The 6,763-nt window shown below is 58.0% G+C and overlaps 1 long non-coding RNA gene across 1 annotated transcript; it reads left to right on the top strand.

Annotated features, from left to right (window-relative positions):
• Positions 1-485: 485 nt before the first annotated feature.
• LOC121474272 lies at positions 486-6,320 on the top strand. The gene is made up of 4 exons (XR_005983297.1): positions 486-582; positions 1,734-1,890; positions 4,595-5,230; positions 6,188-6,320. It is a non-coding gene; the product is annotated as an uncharacterized LOC121474272 (long non-coding RNA).
• The last annotated feature ends 443 nt before the right edge of the window (positions 6,321-6,763 follow it).

The raw sequence follows: 6,763 nt of genomic DNA, 5'->3' as shown, positions 1-6,763 counted from the left end.
AAGGCAGGGGGTGAGCCCAGGAATGGAAAGGTCGCGGGGTGGTGGGGGCGGGCCACCGTGGGCACCTGCGATCCCATGTCGTGTCCCAAAGCCACGCCAGCCCCTGTCGCTCTTCCTTGGGGTTCTCTGGGGTGGGGGAGGTGGTGAGTCCCCTCCTCGTGCTGGGAGGACCATCATTTTGACTCACGCTGGCCCAGGTGCCCGTCCTACCCCATTCTCCGACCTTCCGAGGGGCAGAGAGCAGGGCCCCGGGGCTCTGGCGGGGGCGGCCACCCTGCCCTCGGCTGCAGCAGGAGCGCACGGAGCTGGCTGCCCAGGACGGGGCAGGAGCTGGCCCACCTCCTAGAGCTGCTTCCCCTCCTCCCCACCCCAGCCTGTGAGTCAGAGGAAACCGGAAAGGGAATATAAACCGCCCACAGCTCCAGGGCTTACTGGTGAGCAGTGGCAGGCTGGGAGCGGATTTGGGGGCGTCTCCAAGGGAGGGAGGCGGGTACAGGCTCCAGGAAAGAGGGACACACTCCAGCGGAGGCCTGGGGGCTACAGAGACTCACTGACGGTTTTTTAAAACCGGAACCCCAAGCGGTGTGTCCAGTGGCATCTGGGATCTGGGGTGGTCCCGGCCTGTCGCTCCCTTCTTCCTCATGGGTCCTCCTGACTCTGCCTCCCCTTTTCTTGTCTCTGATCCAAACAGAGGGGCCCTGGGCCTCTCCAGAAGGGAGGGGGAGGGCTTGCTCAGCCAAGGAGGAGAAAGGGCTCTGTGGGCCCAGGATGGGTGGCCAGCCAGGCCAGACCAGAGAAAACAATTCTCAGGGGGGAGTAAAGGCTGTTCCCGTTTTAATTTTTCCCTTTTGGCAGAAACTAACGTTTCTGTAGAAACAATGAAATATCAGGGTGGAGCCTCCTCCCCTGAGCCACTCAGCACCCCTGGGAGGAACGGTTTGTGGCCAGGGACAGGGACAGACAGCCTGGCTCCCAAGACAGCTGCCCCACTGGGGCTGTGCGGGTGGGTGGGTGGGCAGGCAGGATGGCTGGGAGGGTGGGGGTCTGGACCGGTCCTTCTAGAGACATGGTCCACCGGGCCCTGCTGCCCGCCTGAGTCCTCAGCTGACCTGAGCCCTGCCGGCCCTGCAGGCGGCCACACGGCGGCCTAGACCATGGCTTTCATTCTGTGAGGTCACTATTCCTTCCCAGGGACTGGCCATTGTGAGCCAAGGTCGTGTGGTGACCTCGAGGAGAGGCAGGCCGGGCCCATGCTGATGAGGCAGGGAGCTGGGGTGACAGGGACCTCCCCCCGTTGTGTTGGGAAGGAAACATTTCTCTGAGTAGGCCCCTCGCACCCTACTTGCTGCTTCTGGCACATCCAGGACCCTAAATCCACCAGTGGTAGGTGCCTAATGCATGTCCTGCAGCTCAGGGCTCTCTGACCACATCTCTGGGACCCGCCTCAGAGCTCCCTCCCTCACTGGCTTCCTTCTGAGCTGCCGGAGCGCTTACTGCGTACCTCGCAACTCCCCTTGGAAAGAACCATTTTGGGCCCCTGGGTGGCTCAGGGGTTGGGCATCTCCCTTGGGCTCAGGCCATGACCCCTGGGGTCTTGGGATCAAGTCCCCCGTTGGGCTCCCTGCATGGAGCCTGCTTCTCCCTCTGCCTGTGTCTCTGCCTCTCTCTCTGTGTCTCTCATGAATAAATAAATAAAATCTTTTTCTTTTCTTTTCTTTTTTTTTTTTTTAAAGGAAAGAACCATTTAAATGTCTGGCCTGGAAGTCCTGGGAGAAGGGACCAGCTCGCTGTGCTGGAGGCACCCAGGCAGGTCAGAATGAATCAGAATGAATCCCTCCTTGGGTACCTGCAGTCCAGTGGTTGCCAGAGGAAGGGGTGTGAGCAGGCCAGGTGGGTCAAATCCATCAAATGAAAGATGCTTCCAAGATCAGGGGCCCATGAGTAGCTTGGGGTTGGGGGCAGAAACCCAGGGATTGGGGCCCCGAGGTAAGAGGTTCCAGCAACACGGAGACTGTGGTTAGGAATGCAGGAGGTGAGAATTGCCGAGAAGAGCCTCCTCGGAAGGGGACAGGCTCCTGTCCAAGCAAGATAAGTGGGGGCAGAGTCTGAGGACCCAGAGCTCCTGGCCGCACACGTTGGTGTGTGTGGGGGGTGTCCCTCTTCCTTCTGTCACCCACTAGCCTTTGCCTGGCTGCCCTCTGCTGCTCTCTCGAGCCCTAATCTCGAGGGCGCAGGACCTGCCAGCATCCTCCTCTTTGTGTGCCATGTATGGTGGAAGCTTCTGGAAGGTGGCTTTTGGAGGATGGGGACAGACGCAGGACGTGCTTCCCCTTTTGACACATTGAATGCACGTCACAACCCTGACGGAGTCACTGAGAACCGGGCAGGACATTCATCACCTGACTGAGAGGAGGCTGTGAGAGATGCCGTCATGATACGGTGGGGAAACAGAGGCACGGAGAGGTGAAGGTGCCCGAGGTCACCTCCCCTCCCCTCCGCCCCCTGGTTAATGGTAGAGAATCGGAATCAAAATCCGGAGCTCTTGGCTCATGGATGGCATTTCTCCTGTGCACCACCCCATCCTCCTGGATTGGGGGGAATCCATGAACGGCGGCAAATACCCACACACGTGCGTGCACACAGCCACCTGCCTCCCCCTGAAGCCACCAGAGGCGGAAGGTCCCCGGGGACCAGGGCGCCGGTGCAGGGAAAGAGGCGCCCCTGACACCCATGGCCTCCCCAGGAGCTGATTCTCCCACAGACATCGTTCTTGGTTTTCGTTAGGAAAAATCTCAATGAAAATAATTACGGTTACACCAACAACAGGAAGGAAATCACAGAAGGGAGAAAAAAGGAGTTCAGTTAAATGCAAATATATTCAGGATGATGCTATGAACTCTGCTCACCCCCTCTAAAATTACCCATTAATGATTACACTCTAATTACCCACCTTTGTATTGTTTCGGAAAGGAAGAGATTCATTCTCGTTGGAGCGGGATAGATCCCCAGTAAAACGAGGCCTCCGGCGTACTTCACGGGGACCAAAACGGCCCCCCTTTGTCGAGAAGATCACGAGGAAGCCGGGGTGGCTCTGCGGCGCCGAGCGCTTTACCCCCAAACACTAACACGAACCGAACGATGGTCTTCCCCCTGAGGGTGTCCCCTCCCTTAGTCCAACAGGGGGATCTGTGACTGAACCCCAGGGACCCAGGGGCCTCTCGGGGCTGGCGAGTGTCTCGCGCTCGTGTGACTCGCACCATTTTGCTCCTGGGGACAAGGGACAGGGGTGCTTAGTTGTCTTCAGGGGCTGCTGCTGGCCCTGGCGCCCGTCCAGGCCGCAGATGTGGCCGCGTGAAGACAGGGCGAGGGCGAGGTCGTGGCTGAGGCAGCAGGTGCAGCTGTGCACGCGGGGTCAGGTGTGTCTGTCCACGTGTCCGTCCGGGAGCGTCTGTCTGGATTTCCACCACAGTCCCGCTTCAGGGTCTGCCCACCACCAGAATAGGAATTCCCCGCTCTTTTGGCATCTAAACCCAAGCCTCCCAGACGTCCTCGTGTAGCTTTGTCCTTTGTCAAAGGCCGCGTTCCCGTTGGGGGCCTGCAGGTGCGCTGAGCAGGCCCGCGGAGCAGCGTGGGGCCGTGCGGAGGGCGCGGGCAGGGAAGCCGGGTGTCAGGCGTCTCTTCCCTGCAGTCCCGGGGGAGGGGGCAGGCCAGGTCATTTCCCCCACAGGATAGGCAGGAAGCCTCCTCCTAGGAGGGAGACTCGTCCAACGTCACTTAGGAGGGGCTGTTCAAGTGCCGGTTGGTAAGGGCGCAAAGTTGCGGGTCTCCCTCTGCCAGGATGCCTCTCCGGGGGACCACGGTCCGAGAAATCGGGGTTGGGTGTGTGAGGGGCATCGGAGGCTCTGGAAATCCTGCAGCTGGCAAACCAGGGGGTGGTGCCCCCCGGATGCCCATGATGGCAAAAGGCCCAGGAGGCCAGCCGTGAAGTCCTTGTCCCGGGAGGAGGGAGGTGGCCCGAGAAATGATCCCAGAGGGTCTGGGGGGGTGGGTAGGAATTCCCCGGGTGGGGTGTGAAAGCCCATTGGCTCGGGTGGCGGGGGCTTTGGTCCTGGGTGTGCTGGGCTTCCCATCCTGCCTGCATCTGCCAAATGGCAACGTGACTGAGCTCTTCCCACTGCACCGGAGACCACACTCCCTGGAGGGCATTCGTGGCTTCGTCTCATAATCTCCCTCCTTCCCTCACTGGGCTTTACGCTGCACAGGGCTCAGCCACCTGTTCTCATGTCCATGACCCCACTCCGAAATCATCATCTCCTCTGCCCAAAGCACCCACCTTCACCCCCTGTCTGTTTGGCAAGCTCCTACCCGTACCTCAAAACCCAGCCTCTGAGTTACCGTCTCTCCTCCCTTGGGTTACCTCTTACTACCCTGAGCGTATCCTATTGTTGTCCTTGCCACTGACGGATTGATCTGCTCGCTGGTCTCCATGCCCCGTCCCCGGCTTGGGGCCCCCCATTGAAGGCACAAAGTCCTTCTTCCCCCTCTGCTACCGCTGCGTCCCCACAGGGGCTCCAACTGGCCCATCGATCTGCAGATGGGAGGGAGCTCCCTGCGGTTTGCTGAAGGGCTTGCTTCTCAGCGCCCCCCAACCATCTCTGACCCCGAAGACCGCCTCTCACAGCCGGATTCTCCATTTCTTCACTCAAAGCTCTGGCTACGAGGGAGGTAAAAACCCAAGAGGCGGTTTTTGCTCTGTAGAAGGGATGTGTTCCAACCAAGTTGGCTGATAAGTGATTTTCTGCAAGTAGAATAATTGGACATGTGTTCCCATGGCAACAGAGCCCTTCCTGGAAACCGTTTGGAGGGGAGGCAGGAGGAGAGGGGCCGGCTCTGGCCTCGCTGCACACCCCCCCGCCCCCACGGAGCTCCTGGGGCGGGCCTCCCACAGCCCACTCCCCTGGGTGCCCCCGCCCTGCCCCCCCACCCCTGCCGGGGCCTGCCCCCTCACTGTCCTCTCCTGCTCCTCGGGCCACAGAGATCGCTTCATGCTGGAACCTTCCGGAGCTACACTCGAGGTTCCCAGGATCTGCCATCTGTCTCTCTCTCCATTAACAGAAACTATGTTTTTCAACAACGTAATATTTTACGACGCACGCAGTGACAATTTACAAACTGCTCCCCTGAGGGCTGCCGTGGGATTCCCTGAAAATGACCTTTGAAGGTGCACGAGGTAAACATCCCATGTTGCAGATGTGGGAACTGAGGCTGGCACCGGCTCAGTGATGGGCGCAGAGAGGCCGGAGGTGTGGCCAGATGGCGGGCGGGTGTGACCCCCCACTGTCCTGAGTGCAGGTGCTCCCCTTACCCCAGGGGTGGGGGGGGAGACAGAGAGAGACAGAGTCGAGGGGGAGGTGACCTTCCCTTAAGCTCCCTCCTCCAAACGGGGAGTTCCAGGGACGCCCCCCTGCGGCCGGGTGGGCAGGGGTGGGCCCGGGTGGGCCGCTCCCGGGGTGGGACTGCTGGCTGCTGCTCCTAAGGAGCCTCCTGGCGAGATTTCCTCAGTGTCTGGCTCCCCGTCATCGCCTGAAGAGGCCCGGGCCGCAGCCAAAGTGGTAACTGGATAAAGAAGAATCAAGCCCTTGCTTTTCACTGCTCGTCCTTTGATCGGGGAAAAGCTCCCAAGTGTATGGGGCCGGAGACACCGTCACGTCTCCCTGCGAGGGTGTGTGTGCGTGTGCATGTGTGCGGGTGGGTGTGCATCGGGGAGGGCAGACGGACGCAGGCGTGGGGTCTCTCCGGAGGCAACAGGGCCTGTAGCTAAATTTGCTGTAACGGTTATGTCTTCCTTCTCGGCATTAGAAAGATATTTAGGTGCGTTACGTAGACACACAAGGGCCATTGCTTAGGGAAAAGCCAGAGAAGTCAGGAGTCTGTGACCTTGCACCTGAGAGTTAAATTATAACTTAATTAATTAATTAATTTAAAAATTATTCACAACCTACTGCGTTTGGTACTAGAATTTCCTTTTACTTTAGTATCTGTCTTGTAATAATTATGCTTTACCTTTTGTTTTATATGTAAATATTTTTTTCTCTTTTCTCTCTTCTTTCTTTCTTTCTTTCTTTCTTTCTTTCTTTCTTTCTTTCTTTCTTTCTTCTTTTTTTCTTCTTTCCTTTCTCTTTTTTAGAGAGGGAGGTATGTGGGGAGGGGTAAAGAGAGAGGGAGAGGATCTGAAGCAGACTCTTTCCTGAGTGTGGAGCTAGACGCAGGGCTCAATCTCACGGCCCTGAGATCACGACGTGATCGGAAATCAAGAGCGGGACGCTCAACCGACCGGACCACCCAGGCGCCCCCGTAAACCATTTATGGGAGCCTAACACACATACAGAAGAAGCAGACAGAAGCATGCACATTATCAATGCAGAGCTCGATGTGTTTTTACCAAGCCATCCTCTCCCTGTAACCCAAACCCAAATCAAGAGACTGTTACCAGTTCCCCGGAGGCGCCCCCCCTCCTAAACCTCCTCACCACGACCACCCTAAGCCCTGGTCTCTCTCTCACCGCTCATAGGCTTGCTTTTCTTCTTTTTTTTTGTTTTAACTTTATTCATAAATGGGCTCGTACAGCATGTGCTGTTTTGTGTCTGGCTTCTTCATTCAACGTTTGAGAGATTCTTCGGCGTTGCCACGCGGGGCTGTGACTCATGGGCCTTGCTGCACGAGCTCTATTTTAGAAACAGAGCAGGATGCGTTCCTCTCTTGC

This window comes from Vulpes lagopus, chromosome 12 (assembly GCF_018345385.1).
Source record: "Vulpes lagopus strain Blue_001 chromosome 12, ASM1834538v1, whole genome shotgun sequence".
In the NCBI taxonomy this organism is placed as follows: Eukaryota; Metazoa; Chordata; class Mammalia; order Carnivora; family Canidae; genus Vulpes; species Vulpes lagopus.
Note: the sequence above shows the minus strand (reverse complement) of the source record. Positions and strands in the feature narration are given on the sequence as shown.